The following is a 16,117-nucleotide window of genomic DNA, read 5'->3' on the forward strand; positions in this document are numbered from 1 at the left end:
ATAACAGTAAACACATTTTGAACATTTATCTAATTTTATATTTGCTTTTTCCACAGAAAAAACTTACTGTCACAGATATGTCAGTGGTAGCTGTGTCATCTGAGGAGTTTTCCAGAATGATACTCATGGAAGGACTAGCATGTGGGGACCCCTGAAAATCTTGAGTCTGCAAGAAAACAAACACACAAACAAATCCACCAGGGCACTGCAAAATTCTAATGAATTTATGTATTTAGAATTAAGAATAAAATATTCCTTGCCTGTTTCAGAGTTTCACTATCTCACAATTTGTTACGTGCAGCTCGTCATCAAGATCAACATCAACATCAAGATCTCACTTCCCCCCTTCATATGAAAATAATCAGGTATGCGGTGTTGTTTTTAGCCAATCCAACACACGGGTCCATTGTCAATGTGCTTCTCTGCACGTGTGTGAGTGTCTGTGTGAGTGAGAGAGACAGAGAGTGAGAGAGCAAGTGGTAATGAAAGGTTGAGTGAATTGATGTCCTGTGCACAGCTCTGTAGTGAAACAAGATTTTTCCATTAGAAACAGTAAAATGTTTTCAGTTTATTATGAAACTGTGGTGGGACTTACGAGACTGTGGTAAATGACATCAGTAGACAAGACGTCCTTCAATGTGGTCAGGACGCATCTGCGTTCACACTGCTAAAAGAATGTAGCCACATGTGGCCCAGACTTCCTCTAAATGGGGTCTGAGAGATCAGATCTCAAATTCGTCCTGAATGTGTTCTGGGTGCGTTCACACCTGAACTTAGAGCTGTCCACTTATGATCATATCACTCTGGATGGATGTTAATACCATATATCCTGTTGAGATATTTTCTTCATAGGAATAAAGTCCAGCTCAATCTGCTTGGGGTTTCCCTGCACCACAACAGTCCTGTCCTTATATATACTGACTGTTGTTATGACAGTGTCTGGGTCTTCTACCTCTTTGATTTTGAGTTTTCAGCCATTACATATTTCCTCTTTCTTAATAGAAGGTACATATGGCAGAGTGCCATGCAAGGCTAGTCTATGAGGAAGATCAGATTGCTGACATCTCTACTTTTGTGTTATATAGTATCACAACACATTAAAACAATTAAATTTTGACCTTAATTAATAAACTGTCTAAACAGACACATGCAGCAGGGGCCTTATTGTTTATTGCTTTTCCATTATTTATTTATTTATTTGATAGGGACAATGCAATTTAACATAGTTCCAGAACAGAGCATGAAACTAATGTGCTGAACAAAGCGTTTATTGAGTTTATAGCCAATACTAATTCTCAACTCCAGTCCCTGTTCAGCTAAATAATCCAGGTAATAATCCAGGTAATCCATTAGTGGTCAGATAGTCCACTAACGTTAGTGGACCGACTGATGCTATGGCGCCGTATCCAGAGCCATAGAGATCTATCATCGCTCTGGCCGTATCCAACTGACGTATTTTCAAAAAAGAAGGCGCGCACAGTTGTGATTGGCCAGTTTTCTTGATGATAGCCACTTCAACCAATCACATTCAAAGCAACGTGGTATCTTTTTCTTTATCAAGAAAAGATGATAAAGAAAAGAAAATACATTTTTATTTGTATGCTGATATATTCAGTTACATAAGCATCTCTCTCTGTCACACACTATATACTGTATTATGTGTAAAGCACTATATAAACAAAGGTGAGTTAAGCAAAATATCAAACGCATCAATATTTTACTCCATTCCAGAATCTGGACATCATTTAGGTTTTCATGGCACTGTCATTGTCATTAACCCACTCATAACTTTTTATTTCATCATCTGAATTCAAGCTTTACCCATCAACAAGTTTACCGATTGCACGTGAACGTGCCACTGCCCTGTTTTTGACCTCCCACGTTACGCTGCTAGACAGCCAACCGAAAGACACGCCATTTCTGTCTCCACCCCACAGAGAGAGCTTGACCGACGCTAAGAAGGTAAGAAACAAAGCTGTGTCAACTCGACGCCGTCGTGAACTTTTCTAACTACTCCGCATATTAGAATATAAATATTTATTGAAGGTGGCTTATAAAGCTAGCTTGCTAGCAATTTAAACTAGCTAGCCATCAGTGAATGCATCATTCTTTGTGATAATTCACATAAATTAGGCATTTCCAGTATTGTTTTTCCCCTGATAATTCTACATCGTAAACAACGAATTCATGTTAAATTAACTTAGTCTAATAAAAATCAACCAGACAAACGTCACTGTCCATAAATTCCAGCACAAAGTGTCCATTTCAAAAAGGCACAAACTTCTAAAGTAGATAAACAGCATCTTAAAGCTGTATATCGCAGTTTATAGTCAAAGTCTAGAGCAGCTTTTATCTGTATCAAACAGTCATAACTTTAATAGATATTTGATAGATTGTAGCCGCTTAGTCCTTTTTTACCTGTTGAAATAACTGAATTTCACTGCTGACTACAATTATATAGATCCTAACGTGTTATTGGTTGGCAATCAGATCGTTAAATTCTAGCGACTCACTTGAAAACCTATCAACATCGCTGCATTTCTTGTGCCAAGTTACTTGCTGCATTGCACTAACTTGAATTGACTCACTGTTTTTTTCCCCACTGGCTACAGGTGCAGTTATTACAGCTACAGTGGACCACTCTTCAGAGCACGATTTGCCTACAGGAGCAAGAAAGTTGATCGACTACAGCCTTTCGTATGTCACATCTCACAAACATAAGGTGAGCTTGAGACTGTTTGTGAATGTGTGCACAGTGGGTCTGTAGAGGCTTTACTGAGAGAGTTCAGAATTCTGACTGCAGTTATTACCTGGTTATGTTATTATTTACATAGCTCTTAGGCTTGTTCTAGCCCTGTTGTGCTGTATGGAGTATTGTTGAGATTTTGGACTACAATGGCATATTCTATGCCAAAGTATATATGCCACTCATGTGGTATCTCTCTAAAAAGTATCAAAAGCTATGTTGATCATCAGATTCTGCATAGATATGAGACAAATAGGTACTATCCATGTTGCTTTTCAGACTGCAAACAAAAATTCAAGTACACTGCCTTAAAAGCTCATGTCTATCGTTCCCACAACAGACCTGTTTCTCAGTTGGATGACACACAAAGACCATTTGTATGTGATGTTGTTAATTGTAGGAAGCAATGCATAGATCTGAGAGATCTTGTTGCACACCTTAAGGAACATTTGAGTAAGCATGAGTTAATACATTGCCCATTCCGCAATTGTATCAAGGCATTTAAAGTAAAGTCATCATTTACATCACATGCTGCAAGAACACATAGACATGAAACTGATGTAAGTACTAGAGTCACATACTCCGAGCCATCTGTGTCCTCTCAGATTGAGTCCAATGAAACTGAAACTGGAATGGACCTGAGTAAAACTCAGTCTCAGGTTACAGAAAATATTGATATTAGTTCATTGTACATGGGGAATCTGTGCCTGTTTTACATGCAACTCCAGGCAAAGTACCTGGTTCCATCGTCAACTATTCAAATGATTGTTGAAGAAATTAATGGCCTGAATGACATTTGTCATCAGTACACAAAAGACAAGATTAAAGAGACACTTAGAGCTAATAGTAACATGTCAGATGCTGAGCTTGATTCAGTTTTTCAGAGTCTCCAGGAAACTGATTTGCGTGCTGCATGTAGCTCTCATCTCTCCACTGAACATACCAGGAGGCAGTATTTTGAGAAGAACTTTGCCTATGTGCACCCAGAAAATGTTTACCTGGGCACCAATGAACATAGAAGAGACTGTTATGCACAATACATACCCTTGCATGACACTTTAAGAGCAATTCTAAAAGATCCTGTTGTGTGGGAAGTGTGTGTGGAGTCTCAAAATCGTCCTGTTTCTGATATCATCTTAAGTGATATTTGTGATGGCTCTGTCTTCAAATCCAAAGACTTGTCTCTGCAAGCAGGTGACGTAGTCCTGAAACTGATTTTGTATCAGGATGCGTTTGAAGTTGTGAACCCACTTGGGTCATCCAGGAGAAAACATAAACTTGTCGGAGTATACTTCACACTTGCTGACTTTAAGCCATTCCATCGTTCCAGTATTGACAATATGCAGTTAGTACTGTTGTGCAAAGAGACAGACTTTAAATCCTTTGGTCAGGACACAGTGTTTTCGAGATTGTTGTCAGACCTGAGACAACTTGAAGAACATGGACTCGTGATACCCTCTGGTCGTGTGGTTCGAGCAACCATAATATCTATTGCAGGTGACAATTTGGGGTCACACTGCATTGGTGGCTACACTCAGAATTTCAACACCTCCAAGTACTTCTGCAGGTATTGTGAGGTACAAAGAGACCAACTTGAGAGTGTGAGTCAGAGCTTTCCTGTACGAACAGTTGATAATTACAAAGAAGCAGTGCAGTTATTGCAGGAGAGTAATTTGAATCATGTCAAAGGCATATATTGTGACTCCATCTTCAACACTCTGAAATATTTCCATGTATTTCAGCCAGGCCTTCCTCCATGCATAGGGCATGACTTGTTTGAGGGAGTTGTAGCCTATGACTTAGCCATTTACCTGCGCTACTTCATAAAAGTCAAACATTGGCTCACATACTCTCAGTTGAACAGGAGAATCACACAATTTGCCTACAAGGACTCACATTCCAGCTCATCTCCTTGTCAGGTGAATGAAAAGGCCAAAACAGTAGGTGGCCAAGCAGCTGAGAACTGGTGTCTCCTTAGACTCCTGCCTGTCATTATTGGTGACAAAGTTGATCCTTCTGACCCAGTGTGGCAACTCGTGATCACTTTGAAACAACTTGTGGAACTAGTGTGTGCACCCAAGATCACCACTGCCCAGGTAGCTTACCTCAACATTGTTGTGGTTGAATATCTGGAAACGAGAAAAGCAGTGTTTCCTTCTGACCATCTAAAACCAAAGCACCACTATCTTCTCCATTATGCATCATTGATCCTCAAACTGGGCCCCCTTATACGGCTATGGACAATGAGATTTGAGAGTAAACACTCGTACTTCAAGAGGCGTGTGAGGAGGATTCAAAACTTTAAGAATATATGCCAGTCACTCGCAAACCAGCACCAACTCCTCCAAACAACCCTCTGCTCAAACTCCTTTTTTGCACCAGTGTTGAAATCAAAAAACTCAACTGCATATCATGCTCACCTGTACAGTGATGCAGTGCGCAATGCAATTGAAGCACACATGTTTCCAGAACCGGATTCTCTGTCCACCGAGGTTGACTTTAAAGGCACCCTTTACAAAAAAGGATCTTTTCTCTGCCTAAAACTTGAGTCTGATGAGTCAATCAAGTTTGGTCAGATTGAGCTCATTTTGATTAAAGATGACAAAAAGGTTTGCTTTCTGGTGACACCATACACTTCATTGTATTTGTCGGAGTATGGACTCTATGAAGTCAAACAAGCAGCTGAGGATATGCAGTGCGTAAGTGCAGAACACTGCCTGGATTTCTATCCATTGCCTCTGTACAGTCTGAATGGACATAAAGTAATATCTCTTAAACACAGTGTTGTTGATCAGTAGGGGTGAACTAAACTGAACGAAAATTATTCTTGAGGTATCCAGGAAGCTAACGAAAATAGTTGGACCGTTTTCTGTCTTTATCCCCTCTTGTAGTCATGGATGAATGGGTCAGCGACCTAACCTCATCCCTCAGTTCTTTCTTCAGCCAAGAGGATTCTATACAGCGAGTAGTAGAGGTTATCAAAAATATTGGAGTCTGTTCAGCTGAGGACCTGAAGTATGTGGAGGCAGATGACCTTGCAGCCAGTAGAAATCCCTCTCTGAAGCCAATAGAAATCAGAAAGGTTATGGCCTGCATTAAACGTAAGTAAAACAATAGCTGTGAGCAGCTGATAAATATTCACATTTTCATATATAGTATACAGTTCTAAGCAACAAGTATGACATCTTTCAGATATTTACTAAGGGTTTTGCTGGGTTTTTTTTGGTGTATACAGTTTGTGCGTAGCATGCACCTTAGATTCTTGTGCAGTTTAATGGGGGAAAAAAGAATCACGATTTGGAAGACTAACGTGCCCATTAGGGGTTTAAATTTTATACCAACAGTGATGGTTTACAGTGTACTTACTACTAGATTAGATACTACAAGGTAAGGATTGACTCACTGGTCAGAACAATAAGTGAAAACTATATATGAATGATATTGACTGACATGAATGTGTCCTTTTGTTAATTCAGGTTCACCCTCAGTCATGAGAGAGGATGATTCCTCCTCATTACTTACCAGTGAAATTGAAGAGGCGAGCACTGGCGAAGAATCATTTGTGTGTGACACCGATGATATCGACACCACGCCGAACTCCACTGCCACAAGGAGCCCACTCTCAGTCACAGCCATGAGAAGTCAAGCCTCACCTACTACTTCAGGGAGTAGCTCCTCACTTGTAGCCAAAGAAGATAGTAGCTGGCATTACAGCTTCGAAATACCCTGGAATAAGATGCCCTCAAATACAAGAAAGATGTTGGATACTGAGAAGAGACCGACTGCAGCAGAGAGAAGGGAGATTATTAGGATTGTCGCTGCTGAAATACTGACTGTATGCAAGAAACTTGGAAAGAGGCACATCACTGAAATTGCAAGGAAAATGGTAATTCACTACCCAAAATCCTTCTGAGATGAGATTGAGGGCCAAGTTGTCGGCACTGGGCATGACTCACGTGTGAAACAGTTGATATCTCGGATTGATAACTATAGACGACTCCAAGCTCCTGCCCAGAGAGGCTTTCTGAAAGTGACACTCCTGACAATGCAAAAAAAGCATGCAAAGATGCATATGGCTGCATTAATCCTGATCCAGAGAGGAGATTCCTCCTGGTGAAACAAAAGATAAGCAAAAGCAAAAACAAGAAGAACTAATGAAGATGTTCAAAAACAAAGACAAAGATGCAAAGAAAATAGAAAGACTGATGGTTGAGACGTTTCCCTCACAGAGGAGAGACATACTGTCAGGACTGAAGGAGACAGAAGAGATCCTTAAGGAATGGCCTTTCCTCTGCCAGGAAATTGGAATGAGGCTTCATTTCAGAGAACTAACAGGTGTCCAGATTGATGACAGCTTTGAAGAGTCCACAGCCACCAAGTTCAGAAGAATCCTGCGGTATTATCAGTTTATTCAAACTGAGCCGTCCAGCAGAGCAGGCACTATTCTGAACCAAGCCCTGGCAGGAGGTGATGAAACTTGTGCAGCTGTACTGATGCTTCTTGTCCATTTTAAAGAGCAGGAAGACAAGATGTTAGTAAATGTCGATGACACCGCCATTGCGACTGATGTGGACACCACCAAGCTACCATGGACACCCTGCGTTGTGGTCTGTGGTAGGTGTGCCAAAAAGTAGTTATGACTTATTTTAATATGGAGGAGTGTACCGTACACTGCAAAAAATGTTTAGAGCTGGAGAAATCATTTTACATATTTTTTTCTTTTTTTTAACTTGGCACAGTTTTTGTTTTTCAGTGTACGGAACACAGCTCCTGGCTTACTTAACCAGCAGGGATCCATATACATGTAGCAAACTATTTACTGGCTATGGTAATAATACTCTCGCACTGTTTTCAGGTAATAGCTCACTCACTGCCAAGATGTTCATGGTTGCTGTGGACCGGGTCATAGTCAACGAACAGCTTCTGCTTCACCAAAGCGTTCCAGATGATGTTCTGCTCATATTACCTGCACAACATTGACTACCCAGTGGAACTTGCCACTACTCTGGAGTTCTTGCAGAGGTACACTTTCAGTATGCATGCACATGCTGCTTTACAGGTAGATAATGTAGGATTTGCCAGTTGCTGTTTGTAAACACACAGCATTTTCAATTCAATTCAATTCAATTTTATTTGTATAGCGCCAAATCATAATATACATTATCTCAAGGCACTTTACAGGGTAAGGTCAAGACCTTACTTTGTTACAGAGAAAAAAAACCCAACAGTTCCCACAACGAGCAAGCGCTTGGCGACAGGGGGGAGGAAAAACTCCCTTTTAACAGGAAGAAACCTCCAACAGAACCGGGCTCAGGGTGGGCGGCCGTCTGCCTCGACCGGTTGGATTTAGGAGAAGATAAAAAGAGGGGGTGGGGGGAGGAGAGAAGAGAGAGAGAGAGAGACCAGCAACAGCTGTGTAGGTAATGGTGTTATCAATAATAATGACAGATAACAGTGGTTAATAGTAAAGATGAGTAGTGGTGGATCTGGATCCTGCTGCTCCCGAGGCAGAGATACCTGCAGAATGAGGACAGAGAGAGGGAGAGAGAGGAGAAGCACAAACTATGGGAGAGAAAAAAAATACAAAGTTAATGGCATGAAGTCATCGAGAGAAAGAGAGGGAGAGAGACAGAAATAGAGAGAGAGCGCCCAGTGAATCATGGGAATCCCCCAGCAGTCTAGCTCTATAGCAGCATAACTAAGGGATGGGTCAGGACATACCGGAGCCAGCCCTAACTATAAGCTTTACTAAACAGGACAGTTTTAAGCCTGATCTTAAAGGTAGAGAGGGTGTCTGCCTCCCGAACCCACGCTGGGAGCTGGTTCCACAGGAGAGGAGCCTGATAGCTGAAGGCTCTGCCCCCCATTCTACTCTTACAAACTCTGGGAACCACAAGTTGACCTGCATTTAGAGAGCGAAGTGTCCTATTGGGAAAATAGGGAACTATAAGCTCTCCAAGGTACGATGGTGCCTGACCATTAATGGCTTTGTAGGTGAGGAGGAGGATTTTAAATTCTATCCTGGATTTTACAGGGAGCCAATGCAGAGAAGCTAACACAGGAGAGATGTGATCACGTTTCCTAGTTCCTGTCAGTACTCGTGCTGCCGCATTTTGGATCAATTGGAGGCTTTTTACTGCATTTTTGGGACATCCTGACAATAAAGAGTTACAGTAGTCCAGTCTTGAGGTAACAAATGCATGAACTAGTTTTTCAGCATCCTTTAGACACAGAATGGGTCTGATTTTTGCAATATTGCGCAGGTGGAAGAAGGCTGTCCTAGAGACTTGCTTTATATGTGAAGTAAAGGACAAGTCCTGGTCAAAAATGACACCAAGGTTTCTGACTGTAGCACTGGAGGCCAAGGTAATGTCATCCAGAGTCAGTATATTATCACATAGTGTATCTCTGAGGTGTTTTGGGCCAATTACAATAACTTCAGTTTTGTCTGAATTTAAGAGTAAGAAATTACTGGTCATCCAGGTTTTTATGTCCTTAAGACACACCTGAAGCTTGGCTACCTGGTTAGTCTCACCTGGCTTCATGGATAAGTACAGCTGGGTGTCATCTGCGTAACAATGGAGATTTATCTGGTGCCTCCTAATAATGTTTCCTAGAGGAAGCATATATAGGAAGCATATATAGCATTCAAACCTGGCAACTCCTCCCCAGCTCATAACTCTGACATGCATATCTCAAGGAAATTTAATTGAACACAACTTGACTTGGTTATATGTCTTTGAAGACGTTTCACCTCTACATCAGTTCATGTTCGTCTGACTAGGCTGGACTAGACTTGGACTAGTCCTAGGTGAAACGTCTTCAAAGACGTATAACCAAGTCAAGTTGTGTTCAATTAAATTTCGATAACTATGACCTGGATGAATGAGAATATTCACAGGCTCTGTGACATGCGGTATACATACTGCTCATGTTAAGAGTCTCAGTGCATTTCTACTCTCAACCCCCTCTAATGATTGGAAATTGCATAGTGTAGCTTTGTGAAAACGTATTAACTTTGTATCTAAAGATGCTGTTTCACTGGCTTTAATGCCAACATTAGTTTTCTCTGAATGGTTTGTGTTAAATGTTTTTTCCAACAGATGCATCTTCAGAATCAACCCAGATCAAGGGACCAAAGTCAAGCGAAAAGCAAAGGGACGTCAGTATGCTGTCAACCCAAGGGTGCTGAGCCTCATTTCCAAAATTGCCAATTTTGAATGGTCAGAGTAAAAGGGTGAGATCACTACCTCACCGAACAAACACGTGTCCATGTGAATGCCAGGACCAAAGGTTTCCAAGTAGAACAGTGCATTGAAATAAGTTGATGAATGTTATTGAAAAGTGTTAATTCATTTGAGACAAACTTTTTGTAACCACAGCCTTTTTCTATATATTGTTTCTTGAGTTTTTTTTATTTTACTTGCAATAGATTGAAGATTTCTGCTATCAGTGTCTCACTCTGCGGCTGGCATGTTATTGTTAGTTATAAGGTGCATCAGACTTGTTGTTCATGTGTTAGGCCTATTTGGCACACAAAAATTGAAGCTTCAATTTGGAGGCCCTTCATTCAAAAGAGCACTCTGGTTCGGGTTCATGATGCCCTCATCATTAAATGTAAACGCATTGTCGATAAATGTTTGAATAAAACATTTAACAGCAAGAAGCTAATCGTTGTTGCTACTTCCTGCCTGGACTGTTGCAATCCTTTTCCCTGACTTTGCCTTTACTCATTTTATATTTGTCAGATTCATTGGCATTATATCCAGGATTACAGTTTGAATATTCAAGTGTATACAAGTCTACACCAGCACTTTTATACATACTATACAAGTACTAGTGAACAAGATTGTGAATAAGATTTACCTTAACATTACAGAGAAAAACATCTGGAAGGGGGAAAATTGTATTTCTGAAATATTTTTAATAGTAGAAGTAGTATTTTCATACTTGCTTTACTACATCTGGAGGAACACTTTTGACTGTAAACCAAGAATTATAGGCTTTCTGTGCATATGGCCTGGTTATTAGGTAAATGGCACCATTTCAATTACAGAGAAAAACATTATATTGTTAGTATGGACATAAACCTTTATATACAAAGCTACATATTTAATTACAAAGTTTGAATGTAAAAATATTCATAAATCTAAAACTAATAAGATTTACTTTAAAATTACAGAGAAAAACGTTGGATTGTTAGTATAGACTTAAACCTTTATATAACAAGCTACATATTTAATTACAGGCTGCATGTATAATTACATGCAAATATAAAAATAATAAGATTTACCTTAAAATTACAGAGAAAAGTGTTAATATTGTTGGACATAAACTTTAATATACCAGGCTACATATTTAATTACAGATGATTACTGTTATTTTACATGAATTTGTATGTAATTTAAGAAAACAGAAAAGATCATGTAAAATGTTTATTGTATTTTTCTGTAAAAAAAAAAAAGAGAAATAAGTGTAGTTTGTCATTACTGTCATAATACTTAGAATAACAGATGGATTGTTGATTTACAGATAATGTCTGTAATTTTACAGTTTTGTACACTATTTCTAAAGAACAGGAAAACTGCTGTAAAAGAATAGAGTCATATGCTGTAAAATTAGGATTTTACAGTGCACAGTGGACTTGTGTTAATTAGAAACTAGCCTTAAAACTTAAGATGATTATTATAATGTGGAATAGCAAGAAATTGGTCCAAGAGAGAAATTAAGGCATGCAAAACAAAAGTTTTTAATTTTAGCTATAGTCCTGAGGTAGAAAAAATCAGCTTCTTACTAGATTTATTTATCAACTTTTAAGGCTGTTGAAAATTACACCTCTGGTTTCTTGCTTTTCACAAGAGTCTAATGAGCTACCAGATGGTAATCTGAATCAATGATGATTTTAGTTACAAGTTTTTGCCTTAATGTCAGCTTTTAGATTGACAATACTGTCATTTTGCTTTGTTGTAATACAGGCAGGATTATCCCTGATACTGATAATGAAATTGAGAATCTGTGTGTAATGGTCAAATTTTAGAGTTTGGACTGCACTAACTGGGAGGTGTTCAGGACTGCTACCAACAGTCTGGATGAGTTCACAGAGGCTGTGACGTCCTACATCAGCTTCTGTGAGGACTGCTGTATCCCATCATGCAGTTATAATAATGACAAACCCTGGTTCATAGCTAAGCTCAGTCAGCTAAGGTGGCAAAAGGAAGAAGCATTCAGGAGTGGGGACAGGGACAGGTTTAGCGAGGCGGTGAGAGAAGCTAAACAACTGTACTCTGAGAAACTTCAGCACCAGTTCTCAGCCAACGGCCAACAGCTCAGACAGATCACCAACTACAAACCTATACCCCCCAACTCCATGAACTACTTGCGCTGGCCAATGAACTGAATGAGTTCTACTGCCGCTTCGAAAGACAATGGGACAGTCCTGACACCATCCACTGTGAGTCCAGCCACCATCTCCAGACCACCAGCTTCTCCTTCCCCACCTCAGCAGGGGCCCTGGCACCTCCACAACTGGCCACTTCAGAATCCCCTTCCTCCCCCGCCAAAGGAACTGCTCTATATATCCTGGAGAGAGACATCAACAGGCTTTTTAAGAGGCAGAACCCCTGCAAAGCAGCTGGACCTGACTCTGTCCCTCCACCTCCACCAACCCTGAAGCACTGTGCTGATCATCTGTCTGTGTTCACAAACATCTTCAACACCTCACTGCAGACATGCAGCCTGCTTCAAATTCTCCACTATCATCCCTGTCCCCAAAAAACCAAAGCTTACAGGACGTAATGACTACAGACCCGTTGCCCTGACCTCTGTGGTAATGAAGTCATTTGAGCGCCTTGTCTTGTCCCACCTCAAATCCATCACTGACCCGCTCCTGGACCCCCTGTACTTTGCCTACAGAGCCAACAGGTCTGTAGACCATGCTGTCAACATGGCTCTCTACTTCATCCTCCAGCACCTGGATGCCTCAGGGCCCTATGCCAGGATCCTGTTTGTGGACTTCAGCTCTGCCTTCAACACCATCAAGCTCTCCCAGTTGAGTGTGCATGACTTCACCTGCAGATCACTGACTTCCTGTCAGGAGGCAGCATGCGAAGCTAGGAAAGCATGTCTCTGACTCCCGGACCATCAGCACTTGATCCCCCCAAGGCTCTGTTCTTTCTCCTCTGCTCTTCTCACTGTGCACCAACACCTGCACTTCCAGCCTTCAGTCTGTCAAGCTCCTGAAGTTTGCAGACGACACCACCCTCATTGGACTCATCTCTGACGGTGATGAGTCTGCCTACAGGTGAGAGATTGACTGTCTGATGACCAGGTGCAGGCAGAACAGCCAAGAGCTTAATGCTCTGAAGACAGTGGAGATGATAGTGGACTTCAGGAAGAGCCCAGCCCCACCCACCCCCATCACCGTGTATGACTCCCCCATGGCCACTGTGGAGCATTTCACCCACCCCCATCACCGTGTATGACTCCCCCGTGGCCACCGTGGAGCATTTCCGCTTCTTGGGAACCAAGAACATCAGCTCCCTCATCAAGAAAGCTCAGCAGAGGATGTATTTCCTGAGGCAGTTGAAGAAGTTCAACCTGCCAAAGACTATGATGGTGAACTTCTACACCTCCATCATTGAGTCCATCCTCACCTCCTCCATCACCATCTGGTACGCTGCTGCCACGGAGAAGGACAAAAGCAGACTGCAGTGCATCATCCACTCTGCTGAGAAGGTGATTGGCTGCAATCTCTCTCCAGGACCTGTACACCTCCAGGACCCTGAGGCTGCAGGAAAGATTGAAGGAGACCCCTCCCACCCTGGACACAAACTCTTTGAGCCACTCTCCTCTGGCAGGAGGCTGTGGTCCTTCAGGACCAAAACCTTTAGCCACGAAAACACCTTCTTCCCATCTGCTATCAGCCTTATCAACAAGGCTAGAGAACCCCATTGTCACTGATCCCCCCCGATCCCCAATTGCACGCCTCAAAGGGTGGGAGGAGTCAGCTACAATCTTCCCTGCACGCCTCAGAGTCTTTGAGGCGTACAGGTCCTGTAGGTGTAGGTGAACTGCAGGGGGTCCAGGAGTGGGTCAGTGATGGATTTGAGGTGGGACAGGACAAGGCGCTCAAATGATTTCATGACCACAGAGGTCAGGGCAATGGGTCTGCAGTCATTTAGTCCTGTGGGCCTTGGTTTTTTGGGGACAGGGATGATGGTGGAGGATTTGAAGCAGACTGGCACGTGGCAGGTCTCCAGTGAGGTGTTGAAGATGTCTGTGAACACCGGAGACAGCTGATCAGCACAGTGCTTCAGGGATGATGGAGAGACAGAGTCAGGACCGGCTGCTTTGCGGGGGTTCTGCTTCTTAAAAAGCCTGTTGACATCTCTCTCCAGGATAGAGAGAGACGTTCCTTTGGTAGGGGAGGAGGAGGGGGGTTCTGATGTGGCTAGTTGTTGAGGTGCCAGGGCCTCTGCTAAAGTGGGCGAGGAGAAGCTGGTGGTCTGGAGGTGGTGGCTGGACTCGCAGGGGTTGGTGTCAGGCCTGTCCCATTGTCTTTCAAAGCGGCAGTAGAACTCATTCAGATCATTGGCCAGACGGAAGTCATTAATGGAGTGGGGGGGTTTAGGTTTGTAGTTAGTGATCTGTCAAATGTGCCAATATGAGGGCCCATTGAGGGCCTCAAAACTTTTCCTGGTTTGCATCCTGACAGTGCACCTCTGTCATGAGCACAGTTTTTAATCAATATATAATGATGTTAAAATTTTACTTTAAAATTTTAGTTTTTTGAGGCCTCTGGGGTCTGTCAGTAACAAATGTGTCAAAACCTGGAAAAGTGTACATGAATGGATGTAGAAGAAAACAGGAAGGGAGACTAAAGGTCTAGTGACTGTGATGACTGAACCTGTGTATATTTCTTTAATGAATTTTGGCTGTGCTCAGAGCCCAACACACAATGACTCTAATATAGTCTACATCTGAAAATGGAAGAAAACAGACTTTTATTAGACTTGTAGTATTTTTTTTTTCATCACAACTTTGTTACTCAGCCTGTGTGCAAAGTTGAAATTAAAATAAAAGCTTACCTGTCCCATCTTGAAAGACAACCACATGGACAGACAAATGTTTACCTGACCTCACCTCCTGCCTCTGTCCCACAAGCTGCTGGTGTCATTACAATCTGTCATTGTTGGTTTCTCCAGCTGTGTTGGCCGCTCTCTGAGGCTGTGGTTGGAACAGCAGTGTTAAAATGTCAGTATGTTCATATGCTCACAATGGCAGTGATGCTGATGTTTAGCAGGTAACTTTCACTATTTAGTTTTGCATGTCACCTTGTCAATATTTACTCAAACACAAAGCACAGCAGAAGTTGATGGAACGGCCAGCAGTTTTGCAGGTTTTGGTCATAAACCAAAATATTGGACCAGTTTACATTACCTTACCTCAGAATGGATCAAAGGCAACACTGGAGTGGTTGAAGTCGTCCTCTGGTCATCTTGATATTTGGTTGTGAAGATATTTCAATAAAAACCAAAAACCTTAAATAGTGCTGCCAGTCAGGAGATCACCAAAGTCAGTAGGTTTCATCCTCCGGCAATTCATTTAATAGTTGGTGAGTTATTTAAATCTGGATCAAAGTGGTGAACAGACCAAGTTACCAAAAACCCAAAGTTGCTATAGAGCCAGATTTGTTGTCATAGTGATACTGCAGCTCTGATGAAAAGGTACAATTCTGAAGCACAATAACTCTTAATCTCAGTCAGTGACAGGCTTTGAAACATGAAAACATGAAAGCTATGTGACCTCAGCGTCTTGTTCCACCAACCAGATCAAAATTTGCATTTACCTCTTTATCAAGCTCCAAAATTGTTTGAGTTTGATCAACACTGAGCCCTGTTTCATGACAGTTAACTCTCCCATGACAACCTCATCTCTCATCTCCCACATTTCACAATAACCAAACATACAAAACAAAAAGATGCAACATGAAAACAAACAATTGGTCTTTTGCTGCACGGAAGGCGATTTTGTAATGAGACTGTGAAGGACCTCCTATTGTTTTCTGTGTCGGCGGCTGTAACATCTGTTATCTGTTATTTTTGGAAATAATCAGCAGCACCTGAACCAGCACTCGGAGCAGAACTGTGGTCTGATTTTCAGATCTCTTCCTGCCTGCTGAAACATACAACCAGACTCAGATCCATACCTAGATTTCTTTCTTAAATAACACAAGGCACACCTGTTTAACAAATTACTGTGAGGAAATTAGGTGAACAAACACAAAAAACACACCAGATAAAGCTGACAATCAAACCTAATTTAATTCTGTACTGAAAAAGTCTGACATTGCAAACATCCGGATGTATTTAA

At 41.6% G+C, this 16,117-nt stretch overlaps 1 long non-coding RNA gene across 2 annotated transcripts; it reads left to right on the plus strand.

The window, feature by feature from the left end:
• The first annotated feature begins 1,706 nt into the window (after window positions 1-1,706).
• LOC139625143 (uncharacterized) lies at window positions 1,707-10,605 on the plus strand. 2 transcript variants are annotated; one of them, XR_011691845.1, is made up of 6 exons: window positions 1,707-1,962; window positions 2,613-2,722; window positions 5,638-5,847; window positions 6,223-7,360; window positions 7,602-7,768; window positions 9,850-10,605. It is a non-coding gene; the product is annotated as an uncharacterized lncRNA (long non-coding RNA). The 2 variants fall into 2 exon arrangements; XR_011691843.1 differs by lacking the exon at window positions 5,638-5,847 and having other exon boundaries at window positions 1,736-1,962.
• The last annotated feature ends 5,512 nt before the right edge of the window (window positions 10,606-16,117 follow it).

The sequence above is a fragment of the Trachinotus anak genome, unplaced genomic scaffold, assembly GCF_046630095.1.
Source record: "Trachinotus anak isolate AG129_WGS33_773 ecotype Australia unplaced genomic scaffold, CSIRO_AGI_Tana_v1 ptg000001l, whole genome shotgun sequence".
In the NCBI taxonomy this organism is placed as follows: Eukaryota; Metazoa; Chordata; class Actinopteri; order Carangiformes; family Carangidae; genus Trachinotus; species Trachinotus anak.